At 44.8% G+C, this 19,090-nt stretch overlaps 1 protein-coding gene across 6 annotated transcripts in view; it reads right to left on the bottom strand.

Moving 5' to 3' along the window:
- Nucleotides 1–18,865, bottom strand: part of ptpra (protein tyrosine phosphatase receptor type A) — a 175,486-nt gene extending 156,621 nt beyond the window's left edge. For 2 of the 6 annotated variants that reach the window (XM_033035292.1, XM_033035277.1), the window contains exon 1: nt 18,216–18,863. The gene's annotated coding sequence lies outside the window, so the exon portion shown is untranslated. Of the gene's footprint in view, nt 1–18,215 lie in introns of all 6 variants that reach the window. The other 4 variants (XM_033035285.1, XM_033035301.1, XM_033035316.1 and 1 more) reach the window with 4 other exon arrangements.
- Between the last annotated feature and the right edge of the window lie 225 nt (nt 18,866–19,090).

Raw genomic sequence — 19,090 nt, forward strand, 5'->3', positions numbered from 1 at the left:
CTTTTAGGCAAAAGCAAATAATGGCTTTACTCACAATCAGTTTGAGGACACAAATTAAGTTATTTATCATTTCTCCAACAAGCTGTATGCCTACAGATTACCACCACCCTATTTTAATCAACCTTCAGGTTTTGGGTAGGTGGAGGAGAATCTCTACCAATCCCAGGATGGAAACAATAATGCTTTTACCGCCTCAATGAACAAATGCTGAGATTGAGATGAATGAGAACCTCAAAAAAGGAAAATACTTTGCATCGAATACCTTAATTATATTTCCCACTTTGTGGCAATAAGCAAAAAAAGGGTAATTTCCTGGTAATCTTTGCTGTAATTTTCCCATTTACCACCATTACTTAACAAATTTGAAAGTAATACATGTTTAATTTTAAAAGAAGCACGTTCATAAACCACATTTCACAACCTCAGGATGTGTCCAGGTACGTTAGAGCTTAAGCAACAATTATGACACACTTTAACACAGGAAAAACAGCAACCAATCTCAATATATCAAGCATACACGATTAACTAAATTAATTGCTCAGTAAAAATTGAAGATTTGGAGATATTGATTAAGCAATATACAGGTATCCAAGAATAATTCAACACTATAAATACTAAATCAAAATGAATACAGGAGAGTGCAGACACTGGAATCTTGAGCAAAAAATTCTAAGTGCTGGAGGGGTTAAGGAGATAAGGCAGCTTCCGCAGAGGGAATGGACAGATAGGGCTAATGGGTCTCAGGAAGGGCCCTGACTCAAAAAAGTAATTTGTCCATTCACTCCACAAGTGCCAACTAAGGCCCTCCAGATTAAAAAAATATATATTTTATAAACCAAACCAAACGGCTGCAGTTGCTGGAATTCTGAAAAAAATAATCAAAATATTCAACCAGCAATACGTGTGGAGAGAGAAAACAGATTTCAAGTCACTTTAATGTTGACCTTTCATTGAAACTGGAAAAGTTAGAAATGTAGTAAGTTCAAAGGTGCAGAAAGGAGAGGGGCTGGAGAGAATAGTGTTATTAGTGGTACCAACTGAACAATGGAGGTAAAGTTGGATGAGTAACAAAAAGCAGTTATGGATTCAATCTCAAATTGAGTATGGAGCGGCAATCAGTATTCAGCGCAAGCCCAAGGTCGCCGCAATTGATGCTTCCTTTGCCAATACCTCTTCCCACTTTGTTTCCTACTACATTCCATTCACCCAACTTCTCCACCTTGGTTAAATCATTCCTGAAAGGACTTCATTTCCATTGCAGTCAACAAGGCTTGCCTTCAATCCCATTTCCAGTGTTTTTGTTATCAGCCCCTCTCCTCTCATTCTGAAAAGGTATGGGGTGGGAGATTGCAACCTTCACATAGTCCACCCTGTTTCGACAAATGCAATCAACTTGGCGTGCACAATCAAGTAAGGTCAAATAGAACAAGTTGTCCTGCAACTTTAGGCTGTGCACGCCATACGCACGAAGAAGATCACCTCTGATATGATGCCACCTGCAGACAAATCTTCACTATGACTATCTGCATACCAAGGGATAGTTCTTCGACAATGCTCTGAGCAAGTCCTCCATTTCCCCCAATACAATAACACTCCTCTCACAATAAAGGAGGGTTAAATTTCTGTCCTATCACATCTTCTCTTACTGTTGATCAGGGAACCATGCAATCCTTCAAGGTGCAACAGTAATTTACTTCTATATCTTCCAATTAAGTAACTGGCATCAACACTTACAAAAATAGTCTCTGCACAAAAGGGGAACTTAAATGTACACTGGGACACAGGTGCAGGAGTAGGCCATATGGCCCTTCGAGCCAGCACCGCCATTCAATGTGATCATGGCTGATCATCCACAATCAGTGCTCCGTTCCTGCCTTCTCCCCATATCCCTTGACACCGCTATCTTTAAGAGCTCTATCTAACTCTCTCTTGAAAGCATCCAGAGAACAGGCCTCTACTGACCTATGAGACAGAGAATTCCACAGACTCACAACTCTCTGTGTGAAAAAGTATTTCCTCATCTCCATTCTAAATGGCTTACTCCTTATTCTTAAACTGTGGCCCCTGGTTCTGGACTCCCCCAACATCGGGAACATGTTTCCTGCCTCTAGCGTGTGCAAACCCTTAATAATTTTAAATGTTTCAATAAGATCCCTTCCCACCCTTCTAAATTCCAGAGTAAATTCTAAAGTCCAGTCGCTCCATTCTATCAACATATGACAGTCCCGCCATCCCGGGAATTAACCTTGTGAACCTATGCTGCACTCCCTCAAGAATGCGAGAGGAGGCAAAAGAGAAGTTGTTGACGGTCTGAACAACTTCCACCAGGCAGAGTGTTGGGGGAGGGGGGGGGGGGGACACGATTGGGATTCTAGGACGTACAAAATATCCTCTTTCTTCACTAAATGCAATTTCCACATTGCTGTCATAGGTGAATCATTCACCAGTGCCTCCTGTGTCCCACAGTACTGCTCTCACCGCCCCTCACCCCAGACAGTTCCTCTTCTCCCCACCTTTCACCCCATAGTCCGCTGTATCCAATCATCATTCTCCAACATTTTTGCCAACTCCACCACCACACACATCATTCCATTGCTACCATTTCAACAGGGACCACTCTCTCCTCTCCTCCTCCTAAATGGTTCATACATCCCTTCCCACCCAAACCAACTCTCCCCAGGTACTTTGCCCTGCAACACCTTTTCCTGCACCTTCTCATTAACCTCCATCCAAGTATACACGTCATCTATTGCATTCGGTGCTCCTGATATGACGTCCTTTCCAAACTAGACCAAGGGAAGACGAAGCAACCATTTTGTTCTACATGTGCACTTAGTCTGCCAAGGCTTGCTAGATCACCAACCTGCTAACCATTTGCATTCTCTTTTCCATACTGATTTTTCTGTCCTGGGCCTCCTGTATTGCAGGATTGAGGATTCATGCAAATTGCAGGAATCACACCATAGATTCTGCTTGGGTAGTTTAAAATCCTATCGCAAGAACATTAAATTCTTTAATTTTAAATAATAACACCCTTTTCATGTGTGGAAAGAAATGTCAGAAAGAATTTCAAGATTCAAGAGAGTTTATTGTCATGTGTCCCAGACAGGACAATGAAATTCTTTATATATATATATATATATATATGTATATATATGTATACACATCAATAAACAGATAAAGTGCAATAGACTGTTATAGTTCAGGGTTTGTTTGAAGTTGTGTTTAATAGTCTGATGGCTGTGGGGAAGAAGTTGTTTCTGAGCCTGAAGTTGCAGATTTCAGGCTCCTGTACCTTCTACCTGATGGCAGGGGAGAGATGAGTGTATGGCCAGGATGGTGTGGGTCCTTGATGATGCTGGCAGCCTTTTTGAAGCAGCGCCTGCAATAGACCCCCTCGATGGTAGGGAGGTCAGAGCCGATGATAGACTGGGCAGTGTTTACAACCTTTTGCAGCTTTTTCCGCTCCTGGACGCTCAGGTTGCCATACCAAGCCACGATGCAACCAGTCAGCATGCTCTCTACTGTGCACATGTAGAAGTTCGAGAGAGTCCTCCTTGACATACCGACTCTCCATAATCTTCTCAGGAAGTAGAGGCGCTGATGTGCTTTATAATTGCATCAGTGTTCTGGGACCAGGAGAGACCTTTGGAAATATGCACGCCCGGGAATTTGAAGTTCTCGACCCTTTCCACCATCGACCTGTTCATATAAACGGGACTGTGGGTCCCCATCCTACCCCTTCCGAAGTCCACAATCAGTTCCTTGGTTTTGCTGGTGTTGAGAGCCAGGTCATTGTGCTGGCACCTTTTGATCAATCGGTCGATCTCACTTCTATACTCACGATGACATTTCATGGGATTTATGGTAATATACAAGCTCATTTTATTTTCACACATCATTAGATAGAAATAAAATGAAAAAACAAACTGATAAAAATACTTAATCAGGAACTAAAAGCATCTGAAATTTAATTCAGCAGTTTCCACAGAAGAGATGTGTAATCAGCTGCCTGAAATGTAGAAAGCTTTAGAATAAACTTAATATCTTTTGCAATAAAACAAACACAAATCTGATCTTTATCTGCTGATTACTGCAGTTGGGTTCAACGTAATCCAATCCATAAAAGCAGAGAATGCAAAACAGAATACATATGGTCATTTATAAAAGTTTATAGTCAAATATATAGTGTAAAGAAGATTTACAATCATCTCGCCAGGACTCAAGGGCCTGAACTATATGAAGAGATTGGGCAGGACTATGATTTTATTCCTTGGACTGACAAACAATCTTATAGAGGGATATAAAACTATGAGAATAGGTAGCATGAATGCATACAGTCTTCTAGGGGAATCAAGAACCAGAGGACATAGGTTTAAGGTGAGAGGGGACAGTTTTAATAGGAACCTGTGGGTCAACTTTTTTCACTTGGATGGTGGTGGCAATACGGAATGAGCTGCAAGAGGTTCAATGGTTGGGTATTAATGGTGGAGTAGCAAGATGGATTCAACAGTGGCTGAATGGGAGATGCCAGAGAGTAATGGTGCCAGTGACGAGTGGGGTGCCACAGGGATCTGTGTTGGGTCCACTGTTGTTTGTCATGTACATCAATGATCTGGACGATGGTGTGGTAAATTGGATTAGTAAGTATGCAGATGATACTAAGATAGGTGGGGTTGCGGGTAATGAAGTAGAGTTTCAAAGTCTACAGAGAGATTTATGCCAGTTGGAAGAGTGGGCTGAAAGATGGCAGATGGAGTTTAATGCTGATAAGTGTGAGGTGCTACATCTTGGCAGGACAAATCAAAATAGGACGTACATGGTAAATGGTAGGGAATTGAAGAATGTAGGTGAACAGAGGGATCTGGGAATAACTGTGCACAGTTCCATGAAAGTGGAATCTCATGTAGATAGGGTGGTAAAGAAAGCTTTTGGTGTGCTGGCCTTTATAAATCAGAGCATTGAGTATAGAAGTTGGGATGTAATGTTAAAATTGTACAAGGCATTGGTGAGGCCAATTCTGGAGTATGGGGTACAATTTTGGTCGCCTAATTATAGGAAGGATGTCAACAAAATAGAGAGAGTACAGAGGAGATTTACTAGAATGTTGCCTGGGTTTCAACAACTAAGTTACAGAGAAAGGTTGAACAAGTTAGCTCTTTATTCTTTGGAGCGCAGAAGGTTAAGGGGGGACTTGATAGAGGTTTTTAAAATGATGAGAGGGTTAGACAGAGTTGACGTGGAAAAGCTTTTCCCACTGAGAGTAGGGAAGATTCAAACAAGGGGACATGACTTGAGAATTAAGGGACTGAAGTTTAGGGGTAACATGAGGGGGAACTTCTTTACTCAGAGAGTGGTAGCTGTGTGGAATGAGCTTCCAGTGAAGGTGGTGGAGGCAGGTTCGTTTTTATCATTTAAAAATAAATTGGATAGTTATATGGATGGGAAAGGAATGGAGGGTTATGGTCTGAGCGCAGGTATATGGGACTAGGGGAGATTATGTGTTCGGCACGGACTAGAGGGGTCGAGATGGCCTGTTTCCGTGCTGTAATTGTTATATGGTTATTATATGGTTATAGTCCTCATATAACCCTGCTTCATACCAAGAGGAAGTAGTTGAGGAAGGTACGGTAACAACATTTAAAAGACACTTGGATAGGTATATAGATAGGAAAAATTTAGAGGGATGCGGAACAAAAATGGACTAGCTTAGATCGACGTGGATGAGTTGGATCGGTTTCTGCATTCTATGATTCTACGACCTGTTTTTTTCTCCCCAGTTTTTTTTTTTTAAAGGGAATCACTGGAAAGGCATCACTTATTTTCAATGGCACCTTCTCCCATTAATGATATTTTCAGTGGATGGAACTGAGGGAAATCTAGACAATACATCTACATTTTCGTCTGGAATGTTCTCTACTTCTTATCCCCCAAAAAATAGTTAACACCCCAAGCAAGATTCTGACACACAAAGCCCAGTTCCCTGCCGTTCAATCCACTATCTATGCCAATATGCCTCGACTTCTCTCATCTGGCAAAGTAACCTTTCAATCATGACAATTGCCTTCTGGAAATCTAAATACATTAATTACATCTACTGGTTCTCCTTTATCCATCATGTCTGTATCATCTTTAACAAATTTGTCAAACACCATCTCTCTTTTATAACATAGGTCACAGGGGGATATGGACCAAGCAGACAAATGAGACTAGGATAGATGGGGAATGATGGTCGGCGTGGACGAGTTGGGCCGAAGAGTGTTTCCATGCTAAATGACTATGTATGATCCAGCAAAATTTATTTGTAAATTTGGGCGGTACAATGGCGTAGCAGTAGAGTTGCTGATTACAGCGCCGGAGACATGTGTTCGATCCCGATTACGGATGCTGTGTCTGTACGAAGTTTGTACCGTCTGCCCGTGACCGCGTGAGTTTTCGCCAAGATCTTCTGTTTCCTCCCACACTCCAAAGACATACAGGTTTCCACTATAAACCCACTGACTCCCATGGCTATCTGGACTACACTTCTTCCCACCCTGCTTCCTGTAAGGACTCTCCGCAAAGACCGCTCCCTCCGTAACTCCCTTGTCAATTCTTCCCTTCCCTCCCGTACTACCCCCTCCCCAGGCATTTTCCGTTGCAACCGCAAGAGATGCAACACCTATCCCTTTACCTCCGCCCTCGACTCCATTCAAGGACTCAAGCAGTCGTTCCAGGTGCGACAGAGGTTCACCTGTATCTCCTCCAACCTCATCTATTGCATCCGCTGCTCTAGATGTCAGCTGATCTACATCGGTGAGACTAAGCAGAGGCTGGGCGATCGTTTCGCCGAACACCTCAGCTCGGTCCGCAAGAACCTATCTGATCTCCCGGTGGCTCAGCACTTCAACTACCCCTCCCATTCCCCGTCCGACCTCTCTGTCCTGGGTCTCCTCCATGGCCAGAGTGAGCAACACCGGAAATTGGAGGAACAGCACCTCATATTCCGCTTGGGGAGTCTGCATCCTGTGGGCATGAACATTGAATTCTCCCAATTTTGTTAGCCCTTGCTGTCTCCTCCCTTTCCTCAGCCCTCGGGCTGTCTCCTCCCATCCCTCAGTCCTCGGGCTCCTCCTCCTCCTTTTTCCTTCCTTCTCCCCGCCACCGCCTATCAGTCTGAAGTAGGGTTTTGGCCCGAAACGTTACCCATTTCCTTCGCTCCATAGATGCTGCTGCACCCACTGAGTTTCTCCAGCATTTTTGTGTACCTTCGATTTTCCAGCATCTGCAGTTCCTTCTTAAACAGGTATGTCTTGGTGTATGTGTAAATTGTCCCTAGTGTGTAGGATAGTGTTAATGTGCAAGGATCGCTGGTCGGCTCGGACTCGGTGTGCCGAAGGGCCTGTTTCTGCGCAGTATCTCTAAACTAAACACTAAATACTTTCAAGAGAGAGCTAGATAGGGCTCTTAAAGATAGAGGAGTCAGGGGATATGGGGAGAAGGCAGACACGGGGTACTGATTGTGTATGATCAGCCACAATTGAATGGTGGTGCTGGCTCGAAGGGCCGAATGGCCTACTCCTGCACCTATTGTCTAAATGTCAAATTTCTCTAGTGTGACGTGACCTTGAATAGGCAAAGCAATCATCTCTTATTTTCCACATTCCCTATATTTTGCAATTACTTGCATCCTCTCTTAATCAACATATAGAAATCTTGTTATCTGCAATCATTTGTTAGATGAACCTTGGAGAGAGAACTGCTATTTGCAGTTTATGTTTGGAGTCCTGATTACATAATTTGATGCGAATGTTAAATTATCTTATAAAAACAGCTATTTTATGTTAAAACAAATAGGCTTGTGTCACACATTGTTTCGTTAATTCCAGGGCATAAATGAATCATTGATGATAAAACACTAAAACACTTCAATTTCACCCTAATCACATATTTAGAAAACAAACAGATGATGATACAAACATAGAAAATAGGTGCAGGAGTAGGCCAATCGGCCCTTCAAGCCTGCACCGCCATTCAATATGATCATGGCTGATCATCCAACTCAGTATCCTGTACCTGCCTTCTCTCCATACCCCCTGATCCCTTTAGCCACATCTAACTTCCTCTTAAATATAGCCAATGAACTGGCCTCAACTACCTTCTGTGGCAGAGAGTTCCAGAGACTCACCACTCTCTGTAGGTGCAGTTCATGCCATCTATTATACTTGCCACGGTTTCAATAACATTTCCCAAACTTGTAGCCTCTGCAAAATGTCCTCAGGGTGCGTCTACTTTGAAAGAGTTCTTCTCTTTCCATGGGGTTCTGTGAGCCCCTCTCACTGCTTCCCCACTAACTCCTGCTGCTCGCCTGCTCCTTGTTTTTTTTGTCTCCCACTATTCTGCGCCCCTTCCCCCTCTTCCACCCACCCCCCCCAATCCCCTTCCACTGGCTTCAGTTTATTCCTCCTCCCCTTACCTTACACCCTTGTCTTATTTTCATCTCAAACCTTTGTCCAGCCATCTGCCAATAAAAACTCATAGCCCCCTGTCAATTGTCAGTCCTTGTCCAGCCACAACTTCTTTTGTCAGCTCCCCTGTTACCTGCCTGTGTCTTCCTGAGATGCTTTCTGAGCCGTTGAGTTACTCCAGCACTTTGTGCCTTTATGGCTTTCTCTGTGTTGACAGACAAGGCCAATGGGTAGAGGTGGACAAAATTCAAGTACTGAAGTTCCAAATCGGAACATCATTCGTACATAGAAATATAGTCATTCCTTGATAAACACTGGGTTTAAATTCAGGGTCTCCCTAATTAATTACGTTGCATCATAAGGACACAAGAGGGATAAGTGGTTCAAGAAGGAGCTTGGAAATGGGAAATATATGCAGCAAATGATGCCCGTGACCCATGATTTTCACATAATTAATTTATAGTTTCAATGGAAAGGACCACATTCAACAGTGATACTGATAAACCTGGGTATGTTGTGGAATTACACAAGTCGAAAATTAGGAATATGTAATGGAATGGGATAAATTAGAAAGATAAGACAAAAAGCCGCAGTAACTCAGCGGGACGGCAGCATCTCTGGAGAGAAGGAATGGGTGACGCTTTGGGTCGAAACCCTTCTTCAGACTGGATAAATTAGAAACATGAGAATGAGTTGGTTAGAATACACAAGTAAGCAAAAATTGGCTAATGAAATTTACCATGAAAATAAACGTGAAAAAAAAAACACATGCTTTAAATGTTGAGGCGAAGGCATTGTTCAAAACAGAAAAACAATGCAAACAGAAAGTAACTAAAAAAGGACTAAAATATGCACGGAAGAATCTGTGATCAAATATGCAACTTTTGCCATACCACATTTTGAGTATTGCCTTAAGATGTGGTCACTAAGACACTAGTCATTCAAGCACTTGAGGAAACAAGAAAGAGCCAGTTGTCAAATCACACAATTAGAGAATCAAATTACCACAGTATAGTATACCCGAGCGACTGAGTCACGGCCTGGTACGGCAATTCTAATACACAGGTAGCAAGATGCTGCAGAGAGTGGTCGACTGTGGTCCATAGCAAGCACAGCCCTCCTGACCATCTATTGCCTCAAGGAGGAAGCATATATGATCAATGATTCCCACCATCCGAGACATGCCGTCTTCGAGCTGCTACCATCGGACAAGAGGTAGATAAGTCTAAGTTTAGGAATAGCTACTTTCCCAGCTATCAGGTTATCAAGACAACCTACACAATTCGAATCCTGCCTTGTCAGTGGAACACTACAGGTCATCTCTTGAACTACGATGGTTGTTTTCTAATCATGTACTTTTGCACTAATTACTTGCTTTTCGCAGTCTTTTTCTTTTCACTGTCATGTACAACTTACCTATAATTTATGTCGTGTGTTCTTTGAGTCTATGTGCCTGTGATACTACTGCAGGGCTCTAAATTAACGGTTGCCTGGATGCCAATGGCCACCTAAAGTGCCGGTGGGCAACCTAATGCCGAGTCATTTTGCCCGGCTTGGCACTGCAGATACTGGTTTATACCGAAGATAGACGCAAAAAACTGGAGTAACTCGGCGAGTCAGGCAGCATCTCCGGAGAAAAGTAACGTGACGTTTTGTGTCGGCAACGGTTGTGGGAAAGATGCTAAGTGTGGCGTGACGGAGGGTCAGAGCGAATGTCGGGCCCCGCACAGCAGCAGCAGCGACGGCGGCTCCATCTCCTCCTCCTCCTCCTCCCGCACCCCGCCCGGCCTGATAACGGCCGTTGCGGCCACTCCGCCAACGGCGCTTTCAAAACAGACCCTTGGAGGAGAGAGGTGTCAGTCAGTGGCGGAAGTGGGGGGCTGAGGATAGAGCGCGGTGATTGGAGGAGGGAGACGTGCCAAAACACTCTCGGTAGACCTGCACCGCAGCCAGGACCAAAGATCTTATAGCGGAGCTCCGCTATAAGATCTTTGGCCAGGACCGATCCTGGCTCTCCGGTGCTGCAATCGCTGCCGAACCGCCACTGGACCATCCCCGTCCCAACCCGAAAGCCCCCCCCCCCCCCCCGGGGGTGGCCAGAGACGTCGGGAGTCAGACGGGCGCGGTGCCCCCAGGCCCACAGCCAGCGCAGAGAAGCAGCGCTGCTCAACTCTGCCTGTCGCTGTCTGGATTGAGAGAGGGCTGTAGGCGAGACCAAAGATTGTAGAGGAGCTCCTCTAGTATCTTTGGGCGAGACAGGCACAGTTGAGCTGCATTTGGCGCTGGATTGAGGCTACGAAGCCTCGCACGTGGGTGTGGGTGTGCGCATGCGCGTGCGGCCGCCCAGATATTCTGTGCGTGGTTCCCTCCATATTTTGATTGCGATTTTCGTGCCTGACAGGTGTTGTCTGAGGAGCGCTGACCTTCCTTCCCACCTCATCTGCCCCTTCCTCTCTCTCTCTCTCTCTCTCTCTCTCTCTCTCTCTCTCTCTCTTGTACGCCCCCTCCACTCCCCTTATCCCCTCCCCTCCTCAAGTTGGGTACCTTTCGTGCAACCCCCCTATCCACCTCGCATTGATTCTCCTGCCACTCCCCATCAATCCTACACTGATCCCCCAATTCATCCTGTACTGACCCCCCCTTCCCATCCATCCTGCACTGCTCCTCCCCTTCTTCCTGCACTGCACCCCCATCCATCCTTCACAGATCCCCCCATTCAACCCCACTGACATCCCCCACGCTCTCCCCTCACAATTTTACCTACTCCAACCAACACGCACTAATTCCCCTGCCTCAATCCATCCAATCCGCACCGATTGCCTTCTCAAGCCTCCTCCTCCTCCTCCTCCTCCTCCTCCTCCCCCCCCCCCCCCCCCCCCCCCCCACCACCATCTATCCATCCTGCACTGATTCATACACCCCCCCCCCCCCCCCCTCTCCCGACCCTATTGTTCTGGAAATGTCTTCAGAGCTAACATTGACTTTGTTTGAAAACGGAATGCAATCAAATATGTTTTAATTCCCAATGTTATTATTTGTTTTAATCCATAAAGATGGATTAATTAAATTGTAAACACGTGAAACATTAAAACCGCAGTGTTCGATTGTCACTGACACGTTATTACAGAATTCATTTTAACGGTAAATCAATGCTCTATATATGGAGTATCAGTACTGTAGTTATTTAATGAGCAACATTCACAACTATACGTTGGATTTATCCAGGGTTTACTTCTACAGTCAGTCATATACATCACAAATTTGGTTGGGAGATATTTCAGTTGAAATTTTAATGTTAATTCTGAAGTGGGAATGATGGAAAAAGCGTTTATCAACAATTTAAAAAAAAATTGTTGCTTACAAACTGGGTATCTTCATTGCCACATACATCTAATCTGAATGTCCGGTAATGTGGCGTCTTGACACCTTTAAATATATTACCAAAAGAACATTTGCTGCATTTATGTCCTTTGGCCATCTCTTGCTAGTTAGTGTAATGTTTAACCTGTCAGATGGGTATAGTCAGTTTTAACAGCTATTATCATAAAATGCCGTTAGAAAATTCCTTGCAACCTGTATATTTTGTTGTGGATAAATTATGTGGGAAGCGAGAGTGTTTCTGTACCATTACCAATAACGACCCATGCTATGGCCATGTCTTGATAATTTTCGGTCCTTCACAGAAAACATGCTTGCATCAATCTGTAGTGTGCATTGTTAAGCATATATGTTATCAAGGTCCAGGATTTATTGACACAGGTTGATCATACGCTGAATAATCCAACCACATTTTTGTTTGGAAGTGGAAAGAAATGATAAAAATTGCATTAATTGCAATGTGTAAAAAGAGTTGAGATTCCGTATTATAATTTTGCTGCATGTCATTGTGGTATATATCATGTCTTGATTGGTGAATATGTTTGTGACTTTATTTGAAACAGAAATAATATGTGAATGCTTCATTGAGCATAATTCCGACTGGTAACTACGCACTTCGTCCGAGCACGCGTCATGCAAGCCATCTTAAATGACCACCTAAACTGTTATTTGGCAACCTAAAAAGCTGCCAAGGTTGCCCGGCTGGCAACAGGGAAAAAAAGTTAAGCGAGAGCCCTGCTAACCCCATTGAGATAATAATCTGCCCCCTTGTTTTTGCCACCAAAGTGGATAACCTCACATTTATCTATATTATACTGCATCTGCCACGCATCTGCCCACACACTCAACCTGTCCAGGTCACCCTGCAACCTCCTAACATCCTCTTCACAGTTCACACTGCCACCCAGCTTTGTGTCATCCGCAAACTTGCTAGTATTGTTCCTAATTCCCTCTTCCAAATCATTAATATATATGGTAAACAGTTACAGCCCCAACACCGAGCCTTGCGGCATCCACTTGCCACTGCCTGCCATTCTGAAAAGGACCCGTTCACTCCTACCCTTTCATATATGACGTCTTGATTGGTGAATATGTTTAGTTTGAGACTTTATTTGAAGCAGAAATAATATGTGAATGCTTCATTGAGCATAATTCCGACCGGTAACTGCGCACTTCGTCCGAGTACATTATCGTACGCGTTATGCAAGCCGTTTTAATGACCATCTAAACTGTCATTTGGCAATCTTAAAAGCTGCCTAGGAACACCAGTCAACACTGGCAACAGGGAAAAAAAGTTAAGTGAGAGCCCTGTGAATTTCATTGTACCTGTCCCTCACGGTACTTATGCACATGATAAATTTGACTTGACTCATCATGCCTTAACTGTCTCCTTGACATAGCTGTCCAATTGATCCTCGTTTCTACCCTTCTCCCACACATTCTTTCTCAAGTATTTATTAAACTGTGTTTTTTACTGTTGCCACTGAATTCACTTCAAATGTCATATTTATAAAGGAAAATAACAGGAGCATAGATTCTAATAAGGGTAAACAAAATGTATCAAGAAATAATTTCCATGTTTTAATATTAGTCAATTAATTTAATAATGCACCAGGAGTCAAAAACCATGGAGAAGTTCAGCAGGTCAGACAACATTGTTGAAGGAAATTGACAGATGATGTTTCAGGTTAGGACCCTTCTTCAGACTGCTGGAGTAGAGGGGACTTCGCTGGTAGAAAGTCAGGGGAAGGAGTGGGGCAAGAGATCTAAAACGGAGGTATTGGACAACAAAGGGGGACCATTGTTTTATAGCCATCAAGTGTAATGCCTGATATACGGTGAACATATTGATGACATCTTGGATGTGCAGGAAAGAACTGCAGATGCTGGTTCAAATCGAAGGTAGACACAAAATGCTGGAGTAACTCAGCAGGACAGGCAGCACCCCTGGAGAGAAGGAATGACATCTTGGAGCTTAGTCTCCTTCTGTAAACATACACAAGTGTTAAATGCATTTGTAGAACAATGCTTGAAATTGGGAGGACTTGGTTCTGTAGTGGAGAAAAGAAGAAAAAAAATAGGTTGAAAGGTTTGCCGTTTGTCCTGCAGCAGGAGCTTGGTGGAGGTGAAGTGCAATACATCAGCAAGAAAAACAGATAAAAGTGTCTGGGCAATCACACAGCCTTGCAACACCAGTCAACACTGACTGGGTCTGTTAGGGACCAGTTGCAAGCAATCATGAAACAGGTGTGAGATGGAAATCAATTTCTGTAAGGAGACAAATTTGGGGGAAATGCCTCACCGTGATGGTGAGTTTTGAAAGATCAAAATTAGCTATGTGCAGTGTTCAATGCTTTTCTGTCTATTTCTCAGAGTTGACTTGTAATGAAAATCACATCCATAGTGTCCCTGGGTAGATGTAGAGAATTCTTCAGTCACTGAAAAGAAGCAATTGGAGGCAACTGGCAATGACATTCCCTATGGCTATCAACAGGAAAATCTTCCAGTAGTTACCACAAGCAAATAACTGTCCTTTTAAGAGGACAGATGTGTGGTGCGTCTGTCACCGTGATGGTCGGAAACTAGCACCACTGCGTCGCTAATGTTTTCAACGATGATGAAGATGATTTAAGATTATCCCAATAACTGTATCTTGGCCCGTATACCTTTTACCAGATATGAAAGGTTGTGAACTTTGCTACCATTGCTGAAAATGTAGAATGATCATTTGGGATGACAGTGAGGAGCAACTCAATTTACCGGGGGGAAAAACCCAAGTTTAAACAGCAGGAGGGGGGCACATCACCCTAACTAATTATCCGCATTATCAAGCACCACCTACGGCAGAATATGCAGATGCTACCCAGGTGTCGGCAAGTCACTCAAAGTGGCAAGAATCTCGGAGATTTCGATATACAACAAGGAAACATGCCCTTCATCCCAACTTATCCATGCCGACCGAGACGGTCACCTGAGCCAGTCCCATTTGCCTTGCATTCCCTCTAAACCTTTACTATCCCTCTAAACAGCCAAAGTTCAATAAAGTAACATTTTCTTAAAAAAGGTTTTTCATCCATGGAATGTCAGTATTTGTGGCAATCCAGGCATTTATTTTACATCTCTAACTATCTCCAGACAATGTCAGAGTTACTAAGAATCAATAAGCGAGTTCGGTATTCCGACTGCGCATGCCCAGGTCACATGTCATAAGCAAAAAACACTCTCGGCAGCCATGCCACGGCATGGACACAGGCCTGCGCCTCATCTGCAGCCAGGATCGATCCTGAGGCATTGGCGCGGCAATTGCTACCGAACCACCACTGAACCATCCTCATCCCTTCCCGAGTGCCCCCGTCCGTCCGTCCGGGGGCGACCAGAGACGCCGGGAATCAGACGGGAGTGGCGCCCCCAGGCCCACAGCCAGCGCAGAGAAGCAACGCTAAATCCAGCTCAACTCTGCCTGTCTCGCCGGGTTAACCTACCAGCCCTGCCTGGACTTACAGGAACGACGGCCCAGACTTACAGCCAGCACGGAGAAGCAGCGCTAAATCCAGCTCACCTCTGCCTGTCCCTCCGGGTTAACCTACAGCCCTGCCTGGACTTGCGGGAACGACAGACCAGGTTTACAGCCAGTGCGGAGAAGCAGCGCAAACTCCACGGCTCCGGGCTGGCGTCCTGCTGCTTCTCCGCGCTGGCTGTGGGCCTGGGAGCGCCGCTCCCATCTGGCTTCCGACGTCTCTGGCCACCCCCAAAGGACGGACGGACGGGCACTCGGGAGGGGACGGGGATGATCCAGTGGCGGTCCGGCAACGATTGCGACACCGGAGACCCAGGTTTGGTCCTGGCTACAGATGAGGCGCAGGTCTGTGACAATGCTGCGGCACAGCTGCCGAGAGTTTTCATCGCTTGTGACCTTTGACAAATCCCATGACTCCTTGTTTTTTTTGGAATACCGAACTTGGTTATTGCAATGTGGGCCTGAAGTCAAATAAATGACAAGCCACATAAGGATGACAGATTTCCATCCATGAATTACAAAAATGAACTAGATGAACAGTTTCACAATCATTAAGGTTAGTAGCTTTTTGGTTCAAATTTAAATCTAATTTAATTCCATTTAAATATTGAATTAAATGTAAACTTAATAATTTAAATATTTTAATTCCCCAATTGTTTGAGAGGGTTTCCTATTTTGCTACCCTTTCATGCGTAACAGTCAACTCAAACTTTATCTCTAAATAAGCACTTTTCAGACTAAACCTCTGGAGAATTTTCCCCTCCCAAGCAAAAGTTCTATTGATGTATGTTCTAATCCTACAAAGTGTCAATACTGCTATTCCCACCATACAACTCACCCACCTTCTGCGTCTTGCAATGGCAATTTCAAAACAAAGCAATCTATAAACAGATTTCAGTGAAACTGCAAGCACAACTATCTGGAAACTACAAAAACAGTAAATATAAAATCATACAATTGATTGCAGCATTCCATTTCAATTTAATTGCTCTCAATCACTATTACCAGAAAGCCAGTTTTCAAAACAAAATCAAAAATGTCCACCCTACCTCAGATCACCACATACATATTTGTCCTAATGAAATTGTACAAAACTTATGAACCAGGAAATGGCCAAGAATTTCATTTGACAACACATTGTCAGTCCCTTTCCAATAAGCTAATCTATGCCTCCTGCAATAATTTGACAAATGGTTCTCTTTTATTTAAAAGGGTGTGATTCATCTTTTATATAATTTGTATGTTCTTTGAACCATCAGGCAGGATAAAGTTGTATTTCGAAGGGAGGAAAAGTCAACCGTCCACTGTCATTGGCTTTTCCAATATTGTCATTGGCTTTTCCAAATATTTTCCATCAGACTAATATTTTCATTCTAAACAAATTATAAATTATAATATAAAACTCACTAAAATGCCAATTTCACGATGGTTAACGCAATTTGAGACCAGGGCATAAAATCACTTAAGCTTTGCTGTTATGGTTTGGACAATATCATACGATTCCTTCAATGGGTTATTGCAACACAGTCCTGCAACATAATGATGCATTCATAGCCTGTAAATATAAGATTTAGGCAACTAAGACAAACAAATCAAGGTTACAAATACTAAAGTGAACTACACCACTTGCCTCCCTGCAGTGAGAACAGCAGTTCCAGTGTCAAGGCCAACATTTAAAGTTGTGTTTAACATAAGTTAGGATACATTCTATAACGCAGCAGAGCACCCATGCATCCGAATCATAAAACCTTGACCACGACAGCCAGTAAATCTCTCGACTGGGAGGGTTTCCGAAGTTACCCGAACATGACTGCTTGCACACGGTGCGGCTTGGCTGCCAACCACAGCTTCGGAAACGGATTCGAAGGGAAACGGCGCTGGAAGCGATTTATTTGTAAAGGAAGCTTCCTCGCATTTAGTAAACGACACTTGAGAATCGGGCTCCAAGAACCAGACTATGCAGGAGAACGGGACGGGGTTGGGAGTAGATAGCATGGCCAGCGAATACAACGTTAATTCCAGTTCGTCATGGGAAAAGTGAAGTAAGACTTCAATTAATAATAATAAAAATGAAAACCGATTCTCACTTACTATCTGGCTTATAGGAGGGGGGAGAGAGAAACAAGATGGTTAGAAATTGGGGGGGGGGGGGGATATAGTTAGAAATAGGGAGGGGAAAGTGGTTAGAAATAAGGGGGGGGGGGTTATAGTTAGAAATAGGGAGGGGAATGTGGTTAGAAATAAGGGGGGGGGAGATATAGTTAGAAATAGGGAGGGGAATGTGGTTAGAAATAGGGGGGGGGCGATCTAGTTAGAAATGGGGGGGGGGGGGAAACGTGGGTGGGAAACATGATTAGAAATGGGGGTGAGAGAGAAACGTGGTTAGATATGGGGTGGGAGGTAATAAAATGATTAGAAACGGAGTCTTTGAAGTGCAAAGGTGTTTGGTGTGGTCTCCAGAGATAACCATGGGGTATTGCTGCCCAGGAGTCCACCTGGCCCTTTCTCCCTCAGGCCGAAGCCGCCGCGCCATCCCAGCACCGAGTCCCCCCTCCCTCCTCCTCCTCCCTCTACTCCTCCTCTCATCCACACCACGCCCGGCCACACAAACCTGGATAATCTTCAACACAAACAGAGCAAATTCCAGCAACCATTTGTATATTTTTTTTAAATGGGAGGATTAAAAAAAAAAAAAAAAACACCCACCGCAACCAGAAGCTGCGTATAATTGAAATCAAAACCTGGCACGGCAATTATTTTTATAAAGAAACTGCACCAGGATCGAGAATACATATAAAATGAAACGTATCCTCTCTCCCCCCCCCCCCCCCCCCCCCACACACACAAATATCCTCAATATTTTTCCAACTCACCAGGGAGGGTGAATTCCAGCGATCCCGCATCCGCCGTGTCTCTCTCGCTCTCTCTCTCTCCCGGTTCGTCTCTCGCTCCCTCGGAAAGGTGGGGAGGGGTGCAAGCCTACTGCGTTTATTTGTTTATTTCTCCTCTTCCCGACGCAGTCGCCGTCCGTGCCTCCTCTTTCCAGAACGGTGTGAGCCGGTCTCCGTTCGTGCCTTCTTCCCCTCCTCCTCCTCCTCCTCCTCAGTCGTTCGTCTTCAGCCGGGGCCCCGCAGCCCAGCCCGGCTGCCGCCCGACTGCCTCAGTTCGGCTCGGCCTCGGCCCCCCACTCACTCCTCACTCTCACACACACGCTCGCTCGCTCCCGCCGTCTCCCTCTCCTCTCGCTCGCGCTGTGCGTTCGTCCACCAACGGCTCGTTTGCTCGAGCCCCCAACCGCCGCCGCGGCGCGCGCTCTCTCTCCCTCTCTCTCTCTCCCTCCCTCGCGATCTCCGCCGGCTTCCCGCTGTTTCTCCACCTCCTCCTCCTTGCAGCCGTCGCCGCTCCTACTATCCCGCCGCCATCTTCCTTACATAACGCGAACGAATGAATTGGTTTGGTTAAAACAAATGCACAGGGAGGGAGGGAGGGAGAGAGAGAAGGCAGGGAATAAAAAAGGTCGGCGGGCGGGGGGGATAAAACTCCACTCTTTCTTTCCATTCATACGCCACCCGCAGGACTCTCCCATTTACTGCACGGATCTCGCCCCTGCCTTCCTTCCTTCACCACTCCTGGATTGGGATGACTCGACTCCCATGGGGGTTGCAGTTGGCAGCATTTCTGGATTGACGAGGAGCAGATTCGTTTTACCAGTCAAGAGAGTTGCGAGATAATGAAGGGGTTTGGACAC

Source organism: Amblyraja radiata, chromosome 1 (genome assembly GCF_010909765.2).
Source record: "Amblyraja radiata isolate CabotCenter1 chromosome 1, sAmbRad1.1.pri, whole genome shotgun sequence".
NCBI lineage: Eukaryota > Metazoa > Chordata > Chondrichthyes > Rajiformes > Rajidae > Amblyraja > Amblyraja radiata.